Source organism: Mya arenaria, chromosome 5 (assembly GCF_026914265.1).
Source record: "Mya arenaria isolate MELC-2E11 chromosome 5, ASM2691426v1".
Classification (NCBI taxonomy): domain Eukaryota; kingdom Metazoa; phylum Mollusca; class Bivalvia; order Myida; family Myidae; genus Mya; species Mya arenaria.
In genome coordinates this window covers 55,722,432-55,748,095 of record NC_069126.1, presented here as the reverse complement: position 1 = coordinate 55,748,095, position 25,664 = coordinate 55,722,432, and the positions used below count along the sequence as shown (strand labels likewise).

At 34.3% G+C, this 25,664-nt stretch overlaps 1 long non-coding RNA gene across 1 annotated transcript; it reads right to left on the bottom strand.

Moving 5' to 3' along the window:
• Nucleotides 1-21,372: 21,372 nt before the first annotated feature.
• LOC128235130 (uncharacterized) lies at nucleotides 21,373-23,817 on the bottom strand. The gene is made up of 4 exons (XR_008261136.1): nucleotides 23,723-23,817; nucleotides 23,117-23,257; nucleotides 22,712-22,855; nucleotides 21,373-22,267 (listed from the first exon to the last, which is right to left on the bottom strand). It is a non-coding gene; the product is annotated as an uncharacterized LOC128235130 (long non-coding RNA).
• Nucleotides 23,818-25,664: the final 1,847 nt, after the last annotated feature.

Here is a 25,664-nt window from a genome sequence, read left to right as displayed (position 1 = left end):
AAGCCTGTAAATAAAAAGAAATTTAGTCAAGGGGTCTGGCATATTGGTTACAGGTATGTAGACCACATCACATTTGTCACATACTGGTAGTTGAGGAATGAGTTAATTATTACTTGCCTCCATTTAGTCTGAAATGCCATTATTTTACTGAGTTAAACTTCTTTTTTGGCCCTATCACCAAAGAAAATTCATTGAAGGCAGTTACAGACATCATGAATTTCAATTATAATAAATTCCCATTGAATACTTTCGATAGAAAAATATAATTTGAATGCCGCACGTCATGATTTACAAACTGTAACATATTTTCGCGACTTTTATAAGTTGTCTTTTTCCGACGAAATATAAGTCTAAAGCACGAAACACAATTTTAAGATGATGTAGCAATATGATAATAAACTGTGTGGATTCTTTTGTAAGAACATTACATACTTTTAAGTATAAAAATAGACACAAGCTTCAAACAGACGACTGATTATGCACTTGTCACCTTAAGAGTTTCACATGATCAGTTCATCTACAAAAATATTGCCTATGTACCAGTACAGTTACTAAATCTAAGGAATCAATATCAATTCAGTTAAACAATATGTTCAAGAGGAAGGTAAAAACTCACCAGGTTGAATGTTCCACACAAAGTTCAAGTTGAAAGGTGCCTGTTTATAACTGCTGCCTACATCATTGTTTGTGCAAAGCTATGCATCACTGACTTTATTGGTTAATTTTTTTTTACAATCTTCAAATTATAGCAATTATTTGACGAACACAATGTTGAATTCTGGAATATTTACTTTTCTTTGTTGTAAGCGACCAGTGTTACAGTGACATGGCGATGTTGACAGTTGGCAGTGATTTAGGTTACACACCACCATTGTCATTTCCTCTATAATTCAATGTGAAATGATTATTTTTAGACAACATTTAAAGGCATTTCTATATATTCTTAAAGTACAAGCTTTAAATTACCTTTTAAGCCAATAAAAAAGGGGGGTCAAGTTATTCCTAAGAAAAATCTCTCCACTTGAAAAACAAGCTCTAAAAATTGCACAGTCTGCCATGACAGTTCTTCCAAAATGCCCTTTCAACTATAGGGCAGCAGTTTATGCTTAAATCTCTATTCTAAATGATAAAAAAGCAATAATAGATACTCAAGGTCTAAAAGTTTCAGGAATAATGATATTTTTGATTTACAGTGTATTGAGCATGTGAAAACACACAACGGAAGTACATATGACGCAATGGTGACGTCATACCTATAACTTAACCCGTCCCTGCATTTTTTATGAGAAACACTTTCGATTAGTCCTTCATACATAAATACAACCAAAACTAGCTCAATCTGATAGTCTGTGTCAGGTTTTCCAGCTTCACTGCCTGTCACCTAAGTGCCTGTGCGTCTGTATTTTCTAAGGCGTTTTGGCCCAAATGCCTTTCTTTAAGGTTTTTCAACTGAACCTGGACTCAAATGACATTCTAAGCATCAAATGGGGCAGTTCTACACATCTTTGCACACATTTCAAGTTCTTGCAGTCAAATTTTCACCAAATTTGGACATTTTCAGTGCTTGTAAGATTGCAGACGACTCAAATTAAAAAAATAATAGGGCGATAGTTGTGAAAACCAGGAAATAGCATATTTTGATCAACCGGACAAGATAAATGCATTTAATTGTGAAAAATTGCCAGAAATAGTGAGATGCAATACATTTTTTGCCAAAAATGACACTTTTTTAACAAAGCAGTTTGGTCCCTTTTAGACAATTAATGGATTTCTTTATTGCAAAGAGGATTGGAACCTGAAATACATAACTGATCATATCAGCTATCAGCCAATGTTTATTATGTACACACTGTCTAATAGTTGAGATCAATGACGTTATCACAAAACAAAGTAAGAGAATTTAATTTCATTGATTTAGTCAAGTTCTACAGTTTGTATAAATACATATGTAACAAAAAGTGTTGATGTGTCTGGTTAGCATAATGCACAATACAAAAAAAATGTCACTCAAACATTGAATGTTAAATTATTTTTTATGTAATTTCTATGCTAAAAATTGTACCTTATTCTTTCGGAATTCTCCTGTGGAATAATATTTTTAATATGGTATGTTTTGTCAAATTCTATAAATCTACAGTTTTAAACAACCAGAAACTTGAGTTAAAATACTGTCAATATCTGAATAAGTCCATTTTAAAATTCTGTCTTTAATAGGTATATATTTTATGCCTCTTTCGTTTTTTTAAAATGCTTTATTTTCAAGAACTCAATAGGAACTTGACGTTTCATCAATTATTCTTGAATTAGTCTTGAACCACTCGCATTATTTTTTAATTACTATTTAAGAACACCATATTAATTGGGCAGTTCATCAAACAGTCTTGAACTACTCTTTACCAAAGTTCATGAACTTATTAAGAATTTGCCATGTTCTTATTGTATTCTTGAACTGTTCAAGAACAAGTTTGAAGAACTGTTCATGAACTAAATTTCTTGACCTGTGATTTACAACTGTTTAATGACTGTTCATGAACTGGCTCCAGCCAGGATTTGAAAAGGGCAGGGTGGAGTTTTGGGGGTGGTTGTAGGAGGGGACCCCCCCGTAACAAGGGTTTTTTTTTGGGGGGAGGAGTGTCTCACCCTAGAATTTGTTTTGTTTTCATACTCAATTTAAATCATTTTCCATGATTTTCAGACTTGAACAAAATGGGTATTTTTCTCAAAATTTATAAGGGTGTGTTTTAATATCAAAATTAAAATTCGTCTTATTGTCTGCGGTATAGTGTGATTGTACTTGTCTGGAGTCTTCTTTAGTGCAATGTCACATATTTCTCCTAAAAATCATGTAAAATGAAGAAAAAAACAAAGACAGTAAAACATTTGAAGCAATCAAATAAATAAATACACAAAAAAAAAAATATGTAAGGGAGGAATCTTAATTTGGTACGTTCAGGAGTGGGTACGAATGTTACATTCAGCCTGACTGTTATTTAATTGTCTTTGGTAAAATAATGTTTAATATGCTGATGTTTTAGAATAAAATGACAATAAAAATCACTGCCCTTGCTTAAAAAATCACTTATAAAACATAGAACATTGATAAAATAACTCCGAAATTCATTCTGACAAAATGGCGGTTTCGGCGAATTATTTGACAGGATTATGAACATGATACCGGTAGATAAACACTACATAAAGCATCAACATATTTTTGTGGGTTACAAAGAAATTTTCATGATCAATATTTTACAAATAAACTTTCAAAACATTTACTGAAAAAGTGATGTATTTGATTGTGTTAGCCCCACTTTTCCTGTGTTTATAAATCGACAATGTTTAAAATGGCGAGTCTCATCTGTAACAATTATTTTAAAATATTTAATTGTGCTTGAGAACATTTTTCACCATCCCCTCACATTTTCTATCGCATTTTACTAACTTTCATCATTGAATAAACAAGTTCTCAATGTATATTCTGATTGGCTGGTATTCAATAGCTCCGCCTCCTGCCGACGTTCCATATTTGGGTTTTCCTAATTATCGGATTAAAAGATGACCGGTTATGAATACACAGGTCGTCTGCTCACTACACAAATACACAATTAGCTGTCATATGACTTGGACAAGGCACGTGGGAAGATGAAAGGGCAGTACGGCATATTTTAAGCAGTCGGCAACGGGGCAGCATGGTGACACCTAGCGGGAACACTATGATCATAAGTATTACGTAATTTGTCTCAATTATGACAGCGGCTGCCGATCTTCAATAATGATTTCAATAGTAAAAAGGGCACTAACGGGATAATTGGCGCTAATAGAGCGTTCGTGAAAAGGGCACTACTCAAAAAGGGGGCGGGGCGGTAAGAAAAGGGGCACGGACGCTGCGCCATTGAAACACGGGCTAGCTGGAGCACTGACTGCTCATGAGTGGCTAGAAAAGTTCATGATTTCAAGAACAACATTTCGCTGGAGCAAGAATCAAGCCTTACAAACAGAGGCTTGAATGTATGATGCAGATCCCAACAGCTGCCCCTGGCTTAATTACTTTAAATAGTTGTCTGTGGGACATGATACAACTATTAAAATCATGATTTGTAGATGATATTTCAACATTCTCTAAAATATTAACCTTTGGCAATGGCTGCGAGAGAGGTAGATTTAGGTAGTTTGAGTTCAACATCAGTAGAATTTCTAATTCCTTTAATTTTCAGTCAAAAACAATGTTGGAAATGATGTAAACAAAAACTTGATATTTGTTACAATTTTTAGATTTTTGGAAAATATGCATAAAATACGTCATGGTTAAGAGACTTGTCAAATGTCAGTGTTTTTGATTGAGAAACAGAAGGAACATTACCTCTGACTTGTAAAAACAAGTTTATATTCAGAATAGCTGCCAAAAACTCAAATCAGACTGCCAAAACAGGTCAGAGTGTAAGTGCAGATGACTGCAGAATTGTGTATGTCAATTGTATACACTGAAGATAATTAATAACACCTTGGAATTGTTGTTTTCTTGTTTTCAAAAATGCTGATTAGTAGGATGCCAATTAACAAAGAATGCTGATTAGTGGTCTTTTGTACCGTACTGGTAACTTCCATGTAACAACGATCTTGGCCGATTTGACAAGTTGTTTATTGCACCATGTTCTTTAAAAGGACAGATTAATATTGTATTTAAGCATGGTTGATTGAATTTTAAGGTTTTAAAAGAAAATTTAAGGCCAATTTTATATAATTTTGAGTTTTTTTAGCTCTACTTGCCAAAGGCCAGAAGAGCTTATGCGATGGTAATGTGTACGTAGTATGTACGTCCGTGCGTCTGTAAACAATCCTCGTTAACATGATACAGCCTTCAGTTTTGATTGTATCTTGATGAAACCTGTACAGTATCTACATATCCATTAGAGCTCGGTTCCTTTCGAAAACCAGCCAGATCCGCCCATGCATGCCTAGATTATGGGCCTTGATAGTATACAAAATTATGTAAACAATTGCTCGCTAACACGATACAGCCTTCAGTTTTGATGGTATCTCGATGAAACTTGTACAGTATCTACATATCCATAAGAGCTCAGTTCCTTTCGAAAACCAGCCAGATCCGCCAATGCATGTCTAGATTATGGGCCTTGATATTAATAAAAATTAGTGTGTCAGTAAACAATTGCTCGGTAACACGATACAGTCTTCAGTTTTGATTGTATCTCGATGAAGTTTGTACAGTATCTACATATAAATAAGAGCTCGGTTCCTTTCGAAAAAATCAGCCAGATCCGCCCATGCATGCCTAGATTATTGGCCTTGATATTAAAAAAAAATAGTGTGTCAGTAAACAATTGCTCGGTAACACAATACAGTCTTCAGTTTTGATTGCATCTTGATGAAACTTGTACAGTAATTGGATATCCATTAGAGCTCAGTTCCTTTCGAAAACGTGATCTGCCAATGTTTCCTGAATGGTATTGTCTGATGAGAAACAGCACTATTAAGAAATATGTTAATGGTACTTTATTATTTTAATCAGTTTTAGATATTGTATGAAAATTATTATCTTATTTTGTACATGAGACCTTTTAAACAGTTATTGACAATATAACAATGTGTTTATGAAGCCTTAGATCAAAACTTTAAGCTGCACTTTCACAGATTGTCATTTTAGACACTTTAAAAAAATGTCTCACAATCAGCTGATTTGGTTATCATTCCCTTAATTCAGTCATATTAGATAATTCACAATAGAACCAATAAAAATGTTTGGTAAGATTGCCGAAAAGTTCATTTACATTGAATTGTTCGTAATGCTATTACCCATAAAACATCATTTAGCCAGCAATATGACAAAATGCAATCTGATCTTTTTTCAGCAGTCTTATATCACTTAAAATTGAGTCTAGATATTTCTGCAAAAAATCGTCTATTTATAGACCAACAATAAAAGAGTACCGGTAGTCAAAACGATCAATTAGTGAGATTGTAGCTTTAAATACACCTTTTTAAGACCGCTGTAAAATTCCAGTGGTTTGCCTCAATCTTTAAAGTTAGCATACTGTTTAATTGACAACATACTTTTTGTTTAAAAGTGTCATGATATGTTTGTACAATGTGTTTATATAATTCAATAAAGAAGTCAAAACAAATTTGTTTATCTTGTAATTTGTTTTCTATTACTTAAATGACCCAGACAAAAATGGGAACGTCAGTGCTAGTTCTTTTACTTTTAACATCCAATGAAGTTTCTATTGGTGTAGCAGCAAGGACTTGTTACATTAAGGATGCATCATTTAAACCAAATTATACATACATATGCACAACATACAGGCGTGTAGCCGCCTATATGTGAATACGCGGCTGATAAAACATGGTTTTGAAAAAAAATCAACCAAAGTTGCAGTATGCGAACTTGACTACATGATCCAAAAACTGTTTATTTTCCAGTACTAAATAATGCACATCGGAACGCCCAGAATGCACTAGATTGCACCATGGTTTTAAAAAAATTCTGAGGGGGGCATGCCCCCGACCCCCCCCCCCCCCCCCCAGCACATTTATGAATCCACATGAATAGAGGGGTAGCTACGCCCCTGACATTATTGAAACCACAGTGTGGCTAAACAACACTTGTATGTTTATCCTACGCAGTTATCTCCCATGGAAAAGCAATCGTCAAAGAATCTGAAGGGGATGTTTATATGGACTAGATTTGAAATACACCAAGTGTTTAAAAAAGTTGATTTCAGTCACGAAGAGAATCAACCATACTCCTCACTTGTTAGAGTAGGATGAAAAGTCCACTTTCTGCGGGAAAGAAAGTACATTGAAAATGTTCATTTGATTCAATTGACTATCTTTTTTATAAATATGTTGCGATACATAAAATACGCTATTTTTTTTAATTGTTTATGTTGAATTTTATTTGGCAAATTTATTAGAGATTTTTATACTAAGAAACTCGGTTTTTTTAGTATGTCGAACTTGAGTTTTTGAGTGAATATAAGCGAAGTGTTCAGGGTTTTGAAAATGCATATTTTACTTGGATTTTATAGATTGTTATTACGAAATAAAGTATTGTGAATCAAACGAAGTGTTAAATATAAGCTATTGATGGCTTGAACCCTAAATGTTGATATGTGCTAAAATATATAGTCTTTGAAGTCCAGAATTTTGAAATGCGTTACTAACACGATTCAACAAAAGGCTGTTGCACAATCAGTTGATTGACATAATCTACGAGTATGTGTTATCTGCACCGGCATGGGCTTGCTCCCATCTTTAACCAGATTTATTTTTAAAACTTTAATCGTTTTTTGAAAAATGCAATTAAAGTATAAAAGAAAATCAACCTGGTTACTATTATTTCTACAATTTCAGTACAAAGGAGTAAAATAAATATAAGTGTTCAGATGCATTAAGAGAAATAATATGTCTGGTGCCAGAACATGAGAGAGTCTCTTTAAACAGAAAAGTTTTGGCAGATACTCAGTCAGTCAGATGATCATAATTGTATAAATAATAGCTTTTAAACGTTGTCTGTCCTGTTCATCAGAGGTCGGATGATAAATATATTGCATAGCATCATCGCTCTGGAGTACGAGAACGTTGTATACAGAGTATATTTAAACTGAACATACACTGTTTATTTCGATGACATAAAACGTTTAAACCGTTTAAAGGAACTATAACTTTATGAAACAACAATTCTGATTACTGAAACTCATTGGCTTACTCTTTCCACATCTGCCCCTCCTTCAGAACAGAAATATAATGGCTTAAATGTTGGGCCGGGGTAGGTGTACTCCTCTAATTTATAGTCCGAAATAGTGCATTTTTATCTTAATATTGTATTTTTCCCGAAATTGACTTAGAATGTATAAACGGACGATTCAAAGGGGTGGAGGGCGGCGCGCGAGCGCTGGGACCGACCCCCCCCCCCCTGAATCTGCAATTGAGTACATGCATTAATACCGTCTCCGTAGCCTTATTTACGGAGGGCCAGTTTCCAGATCAATGGTGTGAATCAATAATCGTACCTCGTATATACAAGAAGGGGGAGCGCACATCCCCCGGCAATTATAGAGGTATATCATTACTCAATGTGTTAGGGAAAATTTATACAAGTATTATTAATAGACGATTGACTTTTTTTGCGAACATTTTTGACAAAATAAGAGAGCCACAAGCTGGTTTTAGAGAGGGGTACTGTACAATTGATAACGCGTTTATTTTACAGGGTTTGATTGAAAATAAATTGAGCAGAAAAGGGGGTAAAATGTACGTAGCATATGACGATTTTCTCAAGGCATTTGACTTAGTCAGTAGACATAAATTGTTTGAAATCCTTTCATCTAATCGTGTATACGGTAGATTATATAAATCCCTAACAGCAATGTATACTAAAGTTAGAGCCAGAGTCCGATCTAATAATAACATCATTTCAAACGAATTTGATTGCCCAACCGATTTAAAACAAGGTTGCCTTTGCTCTCCGATATTGTTCATATTCTTTGTCAATGAGTTTGTTAAACAAATAGAGAATAGCGAACTAAAAGGGATTCAGCTCTTCCCTGATTGGCGAGAAATATTATGCCTACTATTTGCAGACGACTTAGCTTTAATGGCTGACACTGTAGTAGGCCTTCAAAGAATACTTAACAAACTATCAGATTTTACACAGGAGTTTAACCTTACAGTCAATACTAAGAAAACAAAAGTCATGGTCTACAAAAATGGAGGCACACTTTCGAAGACTGAAAAGTGGTACTTTAATAAGGAACGATTGGAAGTTGTAAACGGATTCCCATATGTTGGTGTTTTCCTTTCACAACAACTATCATTCCCAAGAATGGCAAATGAACAGGCAACTACTGGGAAGCGAGTACTTATTTCGTTGCTATCAAAACTATACAAATTTGGCCAACTTCACCAAAAATCGTATTTTAAGATTTTTGATACAAAAATAGCGCCAATATTAACATATGGTTCAGAATTATGGGGTACTGAAAAACGTAACACAATTGAATCTGTCCAAATATACGCGTGTAAAAGATATATGTGTGTCCCTCAGAAAACAACAAACATAGCAGTTCTTGGTGATTGTGGAAGATTTCCGATGTATATACAAACTATGAAAAAAGTAATAAAATATTGGCTTAAGATACTACATATGCCAAATGATAGATTTGTGCGCCTTGTTTATAATATGCTCAAATATATGGACGAACTGGGGCACAGCAACTGGACAACACGGGTTAAACATATATTAAATGTGACGGGGTATATCTATGTATGGATAGATCAACTGGTCCAAAATGAAAATATATTCTTGATCAACATTGTGCAAAGACTTAAAGACCAATACATGCAAGATTGGACAAGGTTAATATCAGAATCTCATAAACTTAGCCTATTCAGAAATCTGAACACGGATTATAGACATGCACCATACTTAAATAATGTAAAAATAAGAACGTTCCGAAGTGCTTTAGCTAAGCTTAGGTGTTCAGAAGTTGAATCAGGCAGATATTATAACACTCCCTATGAAAATAGAATTTGTAAAACATGTCAATTAGAGGTTGAGACTGAGTACCATTTCATAATGAAATGCACTACTTTTAATGATCTGAGGATCAAATATCTCCCCAGCAAGTATTACAATAATCCGAACATGCATAAATTCCATCTCTTACTGAACACAACAACAGATAGCACTGTTAATAACTTAGCAATGTTTATCTTCTATGCCTTAAAACTGCGGGAAGAATTTGTGAATAATAATTTACCATAACAGTGTTGAAAAACACCATACTGATATATATTTATTCATAACTATATACAAGGTTGTTCTACTTTGTACATGGTATTATATGCACATTTATCACTACATATATTATATGCCAAATAATTTTCACATGTAACTTGTGTTCACCATTCACCTGTAATTGTCTCATTTGTGTTTGTTTGTACATAATGATTGTTTTGGGCCGGTGGCCTTTATCAAATAAATGATTTGAATTTGAATTTGAATTTGGTTAAGGCGTTTGCCTATGGAAGTCGTAGTCGTGGGTTCATTCCATAATACATTTAGCTCGACCCCTTTGCCGCGTGATGCCTGCCTCTCGGTACTTTAAGGATGAAAGTGGTTTAGTGGTGTAGGTTTCTGCTTCTAACCCACGACGATGTGGGTTCGATCCCCACCAGGGGTACTATCTCATGGATGGCCTCTCAAAAATGACACAGTAACAGTTTCTAGCCAGGAAACGGACTCGAGAGTGATTGTATCAGCTATTCACCTTTAGCAAAATCGAGCTTGTTTATTTTAGTTAGATTTAACCAAAGAAAGTTGTACCCGTTCATCGGTGCTTTGAAAAATAATTAAAGGACCCTGTTTGAAGCAAGTGCTTGCGCTTTCACGGGTAATCCTTGACCGAGTCATTCGGAACTCCTCGGCCATTTTTTCAAAAACAACCTCGGATGTATATGGACGGTTTACGTACTTAAAAAGTGGTACGTTTAAGTCCGCTGCAAATAGATCGCGTAGTAATCTTATTTAGTAGTTGAAATTTATGACTTAACTCTTGGGAATCGTAATTATGTTTGCAATAATACACTTCACTGGCGATCAATTTAAACTGAGAGCAATGAATACAACTCTTAAACACTACATTTAATTAATGCTTTTATTCAAAAAAATACGGACTACTTCAACAGATGTACCGGCATACATCCGAGGTTGTTTTTGAAAAAATGGCCGAGGAGCTCCGAATGTGACCGAGTGGTCTAAAGAAATACATTCAGTGTTCTCTAACCTTTAAGTCGATTAAAAATTCAATCTTATAACCAAGTATCACCAGGAAGTATCTTTGGAAAATGCAAAATTAACTAAGAAAACAGTTTGATTGATTAGATTTATTAGTGAAATATGCATTCTGATAAAACAGTTTTCTGGAATAATAAAACTACACATCTGACGCAGTTGTATATAATAAAACTGCTTTAGATGGCACACAAGTTGAAAATGCCGATGGTATACGCGAAATCAGGTAACAACTATATATTGCATTGTTATTTTCTTGAATATTCTATCAATATTAAATTAATTAGCAATTATATGATGACATGTATATATCCCTACTTTATTTTTCCCCAGCAGCTGTAATACTGTGGAAATCTCCAACTGGTGATTTCTCCAACTTCTGTGTTCTCAAACTTCTGTATTCTCCAATTGGTGAATTTCATCAATAGAAATTGACTGTGGAATTCTCCAATTGGAAATTTCCCCAATTGGAGAACCGTTTTTACAAAATCATAATTTTTGATTTTTTTTTTAGATTTTAATAAAGTTAATAACTCTTGTACTCAAAACATAAATAGAAATGTAATTTTCTGTTCCAAATTGTAATATTTGATTTTTTTCCAATTGCTGATTTTTCCCCCCGTTTCGGCTCATATGGAAAATACTCCAATTGGAGTTTGCCAAAACCCCGCGTGGGACCTAAAATCCAATTGGTGGCCAACGGGAGAAATAAATTTTGGAATTAAAATTTTCATACTTCTTAAAACTTTTTTTTTAATTTTACTTAAAATATTTCTTATTTAAGGCCACAATAAATTGATCATTTGTTCGTCGGATTTGCCGCACCTAAAAATCGAAAAAACGAAAAAAAAAAAAAAAAAAAAACTTTTTTTTTGCGTCCGCACGTATTTTTTGCCTCGGCCGTTTTTTTTTTTAACTCCGTATTTAATTTTTTTAACTCCGTATTTAATCTACGCGATTTTACAAGGGGAAGTCACTGCGTAAGGGGAAACTGTTAATCGATTAGTATAAAGTGGTCTGTTTGTTTCTCGTACGTACGGGCATTGAAGCAATGGCGGCCGCCATGTTCCTGATCGTCACAGCACGGTCTCTTAATGGAGATACCGTTTTACCCCCTACAGCACTAAATGTTGCGGCCAATACCACTTTCGCCGATCTGTTTGTTTCTGCTTTAAACAAATCAGATACTATTTTATCTCAAGATTCAATCCAGAGTATCAAAATTAGTAGTCAAATTGATGGTTCGAGAGCGATTAAAATTGCCGATGTACACATGCAGCTGGATGTAGCTTTGAAACTCGGTAAGAAATATGTACTGTACATTGTTGAGAATGAACGCTTGCCTACTCCTAACACTGCATGTTCTAATGGGGTCCCAAATGCATTTTCAATTCTGATGTCTAATTCAAAGACATTTCAAATGCCAAAGAAGCCAGATGGAATGGGAAAGAAAATCATTGCTCCACAAACACTTTACACAGATTTAATAGACTGGGCTCGATCTATTGGGAGTGGTTGGCCAGCAGATGTGGTTGATGTCAGTGGTAAACAAGTAATGAAGTCACTCAGTAATTCTCTATGGTACATAAATGACAGTCACGCAAAATTCAAAGATGCTGGGTGTCCGATTCCAAAAGATCTCGATGATTTTCAACATTACAATAACTACAAGGCTCTTCGCCATAGACCACCAATTGTAAGAGCTGAAAGACTTCAAGAACTTGTTGAAGATCTTGCATCTGCATTATGTTTGCCATCAATGTCTGAGAAAAGAAATAAAACATTGGCACTAGTCATAGAAGAATTATCAAAATCAATGAATAAATACAGGGAAAGACTTCAAAGTGACAATGAAAAACATAAGAACACATACCAATCAAGAGATAAAGCCAATAGTGGCGATTCAAGTTCTTCAGTCATTGAGCCAGTTGAAGAGTCGAATGTAAAAGAGGAGTATAAAATGTTAAACGAAACAATGAAGGGAACTCCTGACTACACTTTCATCCAACTTGACAATTTTTGTCCTGACAATCGCATTGAAAGGCGCAAGTATTTGAAAAATCTTCGGCTGTCAAAACACATAACGTTATATCGCGTTGCTTATGGTGGGAGTATTGGTACCCTAAGTTTCATATGGAGTGTTCCACCGGGAAATACATCTGATCGAATGAATCAATGCATGAGAGTGATATCTGAAATATCGGATTCACTACCGAAATTCTCTTGTAGGGCATTGAGAAAGGAGTTTATTGAAAAATATGTCAATTTTGTTAAATGTCCAAAATCAATCCTCAGACATATGTACTTCAGTCTTACAGGGTACGAAGAATCTGCAAACTGCATGATGGAACGGGAAATAAATGAAAGAGTATCGAAGATTATTAGTGCTGATGATACACAGTTGTTGTTAGATCTACGAGCCACCAATGGATCTGATTCATATTATGATGGGTTTTTTGATGAGATGGGCAAGTACTTTGATGAGCAGATTTTGCAAGTAAATGAGAGACGGAAAAGTGAGGAAATGTACATGCCATTTGCAATATCCATAGACACATTAAAGAATGAAATTGCAAAAAGGGTCCCTGATGGCACTCCCATACCCAGTAATGAAACCATAAGACTTCAGTTTTCTCCTAGTAACCCATTTCATAGCACTGCTTTAAAGTACACTGGCAAATTTAATGTCAAGTTTCGTGTTCAGACAAGACAAGCAAGGGTGTCTCATCAAGATTCACATTATGCTGCCAAATACTTTATGTACTTGAAAGAATTTTGTGTGAAGTTCAGAGAAAACTCAATGTTCTTATGTATGGATGACAAAGCTATTATCCCTGTCGGAGAACCTGGGATACCAATATCTACTGGTGTAAAGGGTCACGACAAAGTTTTAGCTCCAACAGAGGGACCACTTCTAGTAGCAACTGATCATGATTTCCATCTTGGAGGCCTTGTCGCTTCAGTAGTTTTTGTGACAGATATTCCTGAAGACCCAAAGGATAGCTTCTTCTCTGGTGACATGCATGTAAGAACAAAGGATAAGGTTTTCAGTCCATCAAGTCCACTCAGGCATGGAGCTGAACTGATCAAGCTACTAAGGCACACAAATAACTACTCAGAGGATGAAGTAAATCTCAGTGTCCCAAAACTTTGCCTTTACACTGATGGGGGACCAGACCATCGGGTCACATATGAAACAGTGAAGCTTTCATTGGCATTACTTTTCATGCATCTAGACTTAGACATGATCATTGCTTTACGCACGGCACCTTCCCACAGTTGGACAAATCCAGCCGAAAGATGTATGTCTATTCTGAATTTAGCACTTCAGCATGTGGCTCTTGACAGGGATGAAATGGAATCACAGTATGTAAAAATGGTGAAAAACCTGTCAACACTGTCGTCTGTAAGGAATCAGGCAAAATTGAAAACAGGACTGAAGGAGGCTTTCGAGAAAAGCATGGAATCAGTTGTTGATAAAGTGAATGAACGCTTCTCACAAATGACCTTGAAAGGAAACAAAATCATGGCTCACAAAGGCTTATCTGATGAAGAAGTATTGGCTTTCCTTGATATAACAGCCATTGGCCTTGGAGCGGACAGTCCAGTTGCCACTCTGAATACAAAAAGTTCAGACTTCAAAAAAAGCAAACATCTTCAGGTATTCATATATAATTATTATTCGGTAAAGAGACGAATAAAAAGGCGCATCACATTTAATCATTATTCTAACACCATAACAATATTAACCAATTCCATAATACTATTTTAGCCATGTACTAACTTACTAACATACATGTAGATGTATATAATTTAAAGTAATAAGTTGAATTCTGGGTCGTGAGCAATTTGGTATAATATTTTATAGAAAGAAATTAATTATTCGTATAATCCAATTTAAAGTCTTGCTTGTCACTGAAGCAAGAGTCAATATATTGTCACTTTTATCCATATTTTGTTGTTGATTTTCTAATTGCAAGGTCAGGGGATACAATTCAGGCAGACATTCATGTAAATTTTTCATGCAAATTATGTGTGAACTATTTAAATGCTTTTTAATTGTGTTGAAGGACTTCTTCGAAAAGCACGCCGAGTCAAGCCACTATTGGTTCCAGATTAAGACACCGAGTGTCGCTACTGTTTGATAAACCCTGTTCGAGACCAGGACCTTGTTGACCGTCTCAGTTACCTCCCAGAACCTACACCAGATGATAGTGTGTTTAGGTATTGCTTATCATTTGCACAGAATGTAATGAGCATAATATGAAAAAATGAAACACTAATATTTGTGTAATATTTAAGCTACTTCTTTGAAGGTCACCAATTTTTCCTTTCCCAAATACTAAAAGATGTAATCATCCAAATGCTCTGAATTTGAAGTGAACAAGCTAATGGTAGAATGATTTCTAGAGTTATACATTCATTCTCAGCATAGAGAACCTGTTTATGAAATCTAATTTATTTTCAAAATCAACATACAAATGCCTCTGGCTGTTAAATGCATGGTCATGGCAAAAAAGATTATGCACACACACACAGATATTTATATAAATAAGTGACTCAAAATTATAGTGGTTGAAAAAAAACAAAAAAAAAACTAGACAAGCAAACTTCAAGTCATTTTAAGTTTAAAATGTAAAGCTTATAATTTTAGAGACATATAGGGTTCCTGTGTAGATTATCTTTATTCAATATATTTTATATAATACGATATATAATTTGCAGGTGTTTGGAAAACCTCTGACTCGTGACAAGTACAGACCATCGTTAAAGAAACATGGAGACTTTGATGAGGAGTCAGAAGAAGACGATAAACAGAACAGAGATATTTTCAAGGTGAAGTACATCAATGTTAAATATATAACATGAAAGACTAGGTGTGCATATTTCAGCCATCAATTCTACGCAAAACATTAATTGTAATCGCTATAACAAAGATGATCTTTTATAGGTAAATTCATTTTTTCACAAGCAGATTGGGCATATAATTGTGATAGAATTGTTATTTTAACTAAGGGTTAAATATTTAGTAAAGAAGTTCATTAGTATATGAACATAGTGGGTCAGTGCACGGTATAAAAACGGACTTTACTTTTAGCCATGCCCTGACAGAATGCACTCTTTACCGGTGCATGTTCTAGAGAAAAATTAAACCTCAACATTGACAATAACATTAAAATAACAAATGGATCTGGTATAAATTTTAGCTGTTTGAAAAGCACCAGCAGAAGTGACCATTTGATTAAATTTTATGCTGCATAGATATTACTGCGATAAAATACCATTTGACTTATCACAATCGTTTTCAGACACATCAAAGGTATTCTGAGCGTTTCGCTCATTAAGAACACTGTGAAGATGCATACATGTATATTGAAATTATTCATCTGCTATATTTTAAGATAAGAAATGTGTATTGTTATTGAATCAAGTAGTGCTAAACAACAGATTGAGTCATGTGTCTTTTGTTCTTAGAGATCTTTATTAAGTACAGTTAACCCAATCATGTTTATAGAAAATCAATGTACAGAGGTACATGGACATTTTGGTGTACATATTACTTGTTTTAATAATATATTCAATGTATATTTATAAATAGGTAGAGAAGGTTCGAGATGCTGTCCTCTGCGGGGAATGTCACAAGCCTAGATGTGTATTCAGTGCCAAAACACTTGACCGCCAGCAGTTATTTGAAATCAAACACTATTTAAAGTTTGGTTATTTCAGAATTGAAGCAATCTAGAATTATAACAGGGTGGTTTAATGCTAAAATTGATAGTGAATATTGAATTTAGTCATGTCAGTCTGAGAGTAATTTGCACCATCTGTCCGTCCCTCTGCTTGTCCGGGTAGTATCTTGACCTTGCAATGGAGGATATAAAAATATCTTCCCACAAGTGAAAAGACAGTGTGTTGCATACAATAATCATGTCAAGGTCTTTAGTCTACATTCCTTGTATTATTGTTTTGGCTGTTATTTGGCTCTTTTAAGATATTCAACTTATCTTAATGCAAACTATTTAAATGATGTTTAAAACTGTTTATACAGGAGGAAACCCTCCAGAACATCAAGGCCTGCCAAACATATACCTGTGGGGATCAACTGGAGGAAGCATCTGGATTGTATGTCAGTTAGCTGCATCTCCGATGTTGAGATTTCATACTTTTCTGCTAAGTGCCGACACTACCTACCACCTGTCTGTGTCTATTGTGGAAATACTGGGGAATTATTAGATGACAATGATCTGTACATTGCAGATCTGTACGGGAAATACTCAGTTGTACGGCCTTTGTGTTCAACTTGTCGTGGTTCAGGGAAAGATGCAAAGACATGGGGCATAAAGAAATTTGTTAAAAAAACAGAAAACCAAGTGAAAACATAGACTACCGTAGAGAAAAATGTCATCAACCTATATTCAGTGTGTGTATACTTTTAATATGATAAATTACGTTATAAATGCTACTTTGGAAGGCAATATTTTTCTTAGTTTCACCATTTAATAAGGTGTAGAAATAGTAAAGTTATATTTTTATAAGTCTTCATTTGAAGCAATTATTGCTTTCTGAAGAAACATTTATGACGCAATTTAAAACATGGTATACACATTATTGTTGTTGTGCCCCTTCTATTTGAAGTGCTTTCTTGTAATAGTCATTTATGACAATTATTTTGCCTATAGACTGCTATACATTTAGAATCTCATGTGTGAATTGTGCAATCCTTGTTTAGAATGTTGCTCATACAGTATTTGGGTCAAAGATAAAGTAAAGTATCTAGTCATTTTCTATATATTTGGTACTCATATAGTAAGAAGTCTATGCATACTGAACCTTTTGTTTGATAAAATGGCAAACTGTTTGTTTTACATGTTCTTGTCATATGTTTGGACAGCATTTAATTGATATCATGTGTAAATTGTGAGTTTTTAAATATTGTTTGTGCAGTTTTTGACAATGTTAAAGATTGAGTAAATAAGCTAGTCATTTGTTATAAGTTCAATATTTACATAACAACATGCCACCTCATAGGGTTAAGCTCTAGTCATATGTCTGTTCAGTACAGTTATCAACCTGGTATTTTTGTTTATATGCCTGTCACAAATAATGCTGATCTATAATGTGACCTTAAAATTGATATGCAGTGGTTCAGATTAGCTCAAGCCCTGAGAGCCCTGTACTGGTAAATTACTTTCCGGGCTTATTCAAATTCAGGATTGGAACCGGGCTTGCTTATTATTAAATAATAAGTAATTTTGCTCTAGTTCTCTAAAGTTATCACCATTTTAATTATAGGAATTACCTGAAATCGGTCTTGTCCAATCAATGATATTATAATTCTTTGTCCAATCATCACCATATTCGGTCAGAATGTGCATTGATAAAATATATTGGTCATTTTCTTTAACCAGCCATGTCGCCCCTATCACTCCAGAGTTTTGACCTTGGGATTGGGAAAAACTGTATTTAATGGGGCGGCTCTCTTAATTAAGCTCATCACCAATCTATTTTTTTCTCATTTATTTTTCAAAATATATCATATTAACATAACCAAACTTGGTGTTTTAAAAAAAAAGGACGGGCGTGTTTTGTGACAGTTGGCACTCTTGTTTATATATAGAATAACGTTGAAATTAATGTCTGTTACAGTTCTTAAAGATTTATCTTAATAAATGTGTGTGTTTTCAAATATTAGTTGTGTTATTACCATTTTCCATCTTCTATTTTCCATCTTCTGTCATGTCAAAATCACAGCAACTTGATCATGGGCTTCACAAATTTGAAGTTTAAAATATATATCTGTCCCAATAGTTTTTGAGTGACTTACTGTTTTTAAAATGCTCTTTGTGAAAGTTAGTTGGATAAGAATTGCATGAATACAAAAGTTATTTTTTGTTCATAGAATAATTGCAGAATATTGTTAGAATGCAGATTTAAATGATGCTGTGACAAAGTCGATGAATAGTAAAGCACAGTATCTTATTGACATTTGTTAAATTTTGAGTCATGTTTTCATGTTATGCCATCCAAACCTGTTCATTTATAATTTAGAACCTTCTTCGCATCTTAAAAGCATTACTTTACATCATTTTAAGATATATTTGATAAGATATACTTTTTTTTTCACCTTTCGCTCGCCTTTGATTTTCATGAAAATGAAAAAAAATATTTTTATTTTTTTTTTCGCTCGCTCGCTCCTACGTTTTTCGGGCAAAATCCGTAAAACAAATGATCAATTTGTTGTGGCCTAATGCCCAACTTTCTATGTGTCACTTTTGAAGTTAATATCTAAGATAATAAAAAAAACTAAGTTTGCAATTAAACCGGATTTGCAAACTTATACCGGATGCTGTTCTTAATTACCTTGTACTCTGGTACGCGATTGGCATGAGTGATACTTTTGAGATATACGATAATGTCATATTTCAAAAACTTAAAGATATTTCAATTACTAAGTCACACTGGCAATTAGCACTGGTAATTGACACTAAGGTGTTTACAAACTTTCTTGATCAAGTTAATCAGAGATTAATAAATTCTACCGAAATGGCTAATCAGGTTATTATGCATTTTAAGGAAAATGGGGTATACTGATAAGGACGCATTTATTGAAACAATTAGGAACATTCAATTATATTTGGGAAATGTACAGGACACTTACGCGAAAGTATTAAATAGCTATACAGATTTACAAACTTTAGGCCAACGATCTGAACTGTCTTTATTACCTTTGGGAGGCATATTCAAATTTCTATTCGGGGTAGGAGACGATTCCGACGTTCAAGCTTTGAGACATAACGTTGCTAAGATCGCGCATACACAACAAACGGTGATACATATCCTTGAAAGTAGTTTAACAGTTTTAAACGTATCTCAATCCCATATATCAGAAAATAGGTAATCAATCAATAAATTAATCGAAGCATTAAAAATGGTTAATATCAAAATGACACGTTGGCAGGGAAGAATAGAAAAGCAACTTGAAATGGTGAAAGGATACGCGATTAACTACAATAATTTAAAACTTATTGTTGAAGAAATAAAACAATTAGTAATGCACGCGACGATGTATTTGGATGAATTTAGATCTAAGTTAGATATGCTTAGTACACGCAAAGTATTCCCAAGCCTGATATCACCATTACATTTGAGAGTAATACTTTTAGACAAAGTCTCGAATTTACTGCAACAATATACCCTTCCTGCTGATCCTCAAACACAACTTTGGAAATTCTATCAAATACTCTCATGTAACACAATAATGTATAATGACCACATAATTGTAACGATCAAGATTCCACTTTTTAAACTTAACAGTCAATATGAATTATATCAAGCCTACAATTTAGACGTACCTTTCATTAGTAGAAACCGCAGTCTTACCCAAGCAGACAATATCAGTATGACAGCTCGTTACGATTTGGATTCTACGCGAATGATTACTAATAAAGAACGCACTCAATTCTCCATCCTAACTGGATTGGAATTACAATCTTGTGTACAAAGCATTAGTCCATTCTGCGAAGTTCGCTCGGCGATTGATCAAATGAGTTTATCCCAGTTCTGTATTACAGCCTTATGAAACAAGACAATAAAGTTAAATGTCAATGCTCTATCATAACAAGATCAAATAAACGCCTACCAGCCGCGGAATATCTATAATATATCAATGCCTGTAAAAAGGGATACAAAGGTGCAAAAATGACATTTGCAGTTTTTGGTAGTTATTTTTAGAGTACATCATTAGAAACATTTTGGCGAAAATTTGAGGTCAAAATCTTAAGTACTTTTGTTTTTATGACGATTTAAAGAAGCACAGGAGTCGCTCAATTTATGGATGAAAGTGTCAAAAAATGGCATATTGTTTAGATATAGAAATAAACAACACGTTTTTTTTTTATATCTTTATATAATTTGTAGTTATATTTCATACACAAAATAAAGTATTATAGAACTGGTGACAAAATTCTTGTCAAAGTATGATCAAAGTTTGAAATGGCAATCAAAATGTTACCATGGCAACCAAAATACAATGCAATTCAATATAAAACATTAAAGGAATCACACATGCAGCTCTTAAAAAGTACTCACATAACCTAAGTTTGGGCAGTCACTTTACAAATATATTTTTGAAAAAAATAATATTCAAAATGATAAAGAATGTCGTTGCTAGGGTGATTTAAGTCCAAGGGGGGATCAGTGTACAAAAACGCTTCTATTATCGAAATATGCAGTAAATGTTCATCAATAAATAGGTATTTTCATGCATCTATGCATTTTGTAGCTGTGCTTATTATACATAATATAATTTCACAAATGGACAAGTCCTGTAAAAAAACACAATAAATGTAACAAATATACACAGAAACGTTGCCATGGCAACAAAAATACAAACTAGTGTATTTATTGTACATGTGTTTGGATCATTATTTCTTAAAATATTACAAGTTTACATAATGCAACATTGTATTAATATATATATATATATATATATATATATATATATATATATATATATATATATATAATATTACTATACTAAGAAACAAGTTGTAACCATGGCAACCACAAGTATCAATTTCCAATACATTACATGTACAAATCACTTCTAGAAGAAAACTTTATGACAATAAAAATTGATGATATTAGCATAAGAAAATCACTGCATCATTTGTTAATTGTCAATGTTACTGTTATTTGATGAAAAAGGGATATAAGGGTTCTAGCTAAAGAGCTATGGAAGGTTGCTGCACCCTGTTCTTTTTTGGAAGCACCCGCCATGAAGAGCAAGATTGGCAACCTCCTGCCTTCATAGCATTAAAAGCTTAAGACAGTCAAATATTGATTTTGTTTTGATAACAAATTTATAATAACATGACTATAGATACACACTGGCTTTACATATTTGGCACTTGAAACCTAATAGTACTTCAATTAAACATTATACAATGTTCCAAACATTTTCTGTAACATTCAAAATGTTAAAAAATTTCACAGCTAAATGAAGGGTGTCCTGTTGACACATGGAAACCTGTCTCTTTTCTGTGGCTGCCTGTCATTCTTTAACCTGGCTAAACCCCTAAGAGGTTTGTTTACATAGTTACAATAAATATCATTTTCTAATTCCTACAGTTTTTTTATACTGAGAAATAATGTTATTACTTATTTCTGAATGACAAACATTAGTCCAAACAAATAGCTCTAAAAAGTTAATTAACATGTTGTACAGTTTGTTCAATGCTTTGGTTGAGACTGTCTTGGGCACACTGTCTTTTTAAATGTCAAATCCGCTGTATTCTCTGATCTTGTCATGTTAATACCACTGCCATTCAACATCCATCCCCTTCATGCAGATTTTGGAAAGGAGTTCAGGTCACACAAATGCTCTTGTTTTCATCAAGGTAAACTACACCATATCCGATGCACCAAACCTGCAGAGCACGAACACAGGCCTGTTTGCTGAAAGTATGGATTAATAGAAATTATGTCTAGTTTAGTCATATTTTGACATCACAAAAACACACACACACACACACAAAAAACAAGCTGATATAAAGATAAAAATATCATGCTAGAGTTTTTAAAATGTCAGGAGTTACCTGACTAGTTAAAACAGCATTTATTTTTGTTTAATATTATTCAAAATTTGAAATGTAATATAGAAATAACATACTTATGAAAATTCACACATACATTCTTCCTCTGGCAATAGGTATGCAAAGTTGTATTTTATCAATTTCAACAGTTATTGAGTTATGGTCAAGCTGATTTTTTTACATGTAACTAAAAACAATTCAAAGTGAATACTCTTGAAAATCTAGGGCTCAATTATGTCAGGTAAGTTTTTTTTTTTAAATTAAAGTACTCTATTATAGGGATTAATGTGAACAATTTATTATCTACCTGCTTTTCAAAAGACCAAAGTCCCAATTTCGGTGTTTCTTCTCCAAACCATGGTACTTAAAGTAGTGATCATTATGCTCACAACAGTGTCTGCTCCCTTCAACGGGATTTCAGTCTCATCAAACGAATAAACTGCTTGTTGTCCTGCAACATTTGAAACACATCTTTATTTTATACATTTTTTTTTGTTAATCTAAAATATTGTATGATTTCAAAATAAAATATTGAAACCAGTTAATATTTCGGTATTACACAATATGTCTTCTGATTACGTTTCACAAGGTTGTCATATCTGCACTCACAAATCTTTTCCTTGCTTTGAAAAAACTGTCATTAACAACTGTTTATTAATTTGTGAACTTAAGTTATAAATAACTAAAATGTATCCAAGTGTTCTGCACATACTCCAAAGTACGATGACACTGCATTTCCATCAAGTTTTGAACAATATTGGACCAGTCTCTTGGGCATGGTGGAGGAAGAAAACTGGCAGGGAAATGTCCCAACTGTAATGGAGGGCGTCGTGCAGGGAACATGGATACTGTCCTGAAATAAGATAGCAATATGATGCATATAAATAAAGTTTAGTTATGTAGTGCACTGTGATATGTTGTCAATTCATCATTGTTGTTATCAAAACACATGAACATATCACAATTATCGTCAGTGTTGTCATGAACATGATGAGTGTTTCTAGTAAATGAAGGTCATTCATAAGTTCCCAAATCCTGATAAAAATGTCATCAGTGTCGTTGACAAGGCAATCGGGAACTCTGTACTCACCTGACTACAAAAAACAAATGACTCGATATGTTGAGAAAGTTATATAATTATACAAATGCATTCATTATTATGTACAATGTGGTATGGAAATTAAATAAAAGCGCCAGTTCAAGTCCTTTGTTTACTTCCGGGTTTATGACAATATTATGGAATATTTCAGTCTCTTTCTACATCATTTAAACCTTAAAAGCTTAATATTAAATTTATACAACTGCAAATGATATTTACCTGTCAAAACTCGACAGAAGCATCCTCGAAAAGCAGTAATTGCAGTCAAAAACGTAATTGTTTCAAAATATCTCGTGTGTCAATTACTAACCGGAAATTACGTATATATAGAAGGGAACTAGGTTGTTATTATATCTCGTCGCTATCGGTAACATCGTTGTCGGAGAGTAGTATATGTATATTTTACGGATGCGATTCAAACATTTGTATTGCGTTAAATTTAATAAATCTAACAAAGAAATGGTGACTAATAACAATTTAAGTCAGTGAAATAAATTAACAAAACATTAAACACGTTTTTCTCGATATTGAAATTGCCGACTTTGTACCCCTTTCTACAGGCGTCGTCACAATTATGATGGTATTTGGATGATCGCTTCCAAAACTGACTTAACATTTGTAATCATATGCCAAAACTCCATCCAAACCCATAGCAAAAGGACAGTAGAAGCTCCTTTAAGTTTGCTATCGTTGCAAATGAACTGCAAAGCGTACAATGAACATTTTACACTGGGGTCATGGTTTACAAATAGTTCAAGACTGCTATTAAATAATTATGAACATTATCAAGTACTTCCCAATTTCACATCACTTCAAATCTGGGATACTCTCCATAAGATTCTTACTTACGTCTCCAAAATTGAAATGACTGATGAATTGAAACAGATACACGAACTTCTCTTAAGACCTTTAATGAATAAATTAATTTACTTACCAAATCCTGTCCTTGACGTATCCTCTGGGTGGCCACTATGGAAATTAATTACAATCATAGCAGCTGGTGTACTGCTTGTCAGTGAGACCGTTCTCATTCTTTGTAAAGATCATTCTGCCTTTCTCCAATGTCTTCCTGACCGACCGATCGCGTCCCAAACCCCACCCACAATACAGTCAGGTGGTCTACAAGGCCATTGAGGAATCTACTCTCGCCCAATCAGAGGCGAGGCCTGAAAAACCGGGTATCTGCAACCAATCAACGTCGGCCTCACACCAGCTGTCCGCAGCCATCACAAGACTTTATCCCTGCTTGGATCGGATAGATTTAAGCCCTGAGGGCCACAATTAAAATTGTTGACAGCCACCGGGACTTTTTGAAATGTCACTAAAAAGATCGTCGGCCGACGATACCGCAATAGTGATGGACATCATTAATGAACATAGGAATTGTTTATCTATTTATGGACTTCTTCACTGAAGTACATGCGGAAATTCACCGGGTAGCGGCCCAACACCAGGTTCATGTCTGCGTCTGCTGCTGCGAGGCCACAGTTTCTCGCAGGTCGGTGAGATCCCTCACCAGGAAAACGGCCGTGTTCCAAAGCGTTTGGACACGGGCCACAGCGAATCTCGAACTGCCGCCCCAAGGACCAGCAGCTTCGCCCGTCCTTCCGGTCTTGCCGCTCACATGGACGTGCACCGGATGCTCAAGTGACCGCCCCCGGTCACCATCCACGAACAGTACCATAGACGTCAACAGTGTCGACTAGGGACTAATTCAGTGACCTTTTACAAAGTGTTGACTTCATTTATGATTATTGTTTTTGTTTTAGTGTATTGTGTTTGTTTCTATTGATTATTTTTCATATTTGGTTTCGGGTATAACTTATTTGCATGTATTATTATTTTCTTCATTGTTCATATAAAAAACAAAACAAAACCGTATCTTCATATTCAAAAAATAAATAAATCTTGTTTCCGATCATCTACTTTATCATTTATCAATTATAGTTGACGGGTTTTTATGGCAAGTAAAAATACCGAAGAGTATTTCTCTCTGATCAAAAGTCTCCATTAACAACATTCCTGTTGACACCTAATCATTAGCAAGTGTCATCATCCTCACGAGCAATTAACTTTGACACCAATTAACCCTGCGGGTTTAAGTAATGATAGTTTCTCCGAGCTTTACCGAAGTATTTCTCACCTATTTATGGCACTTCCT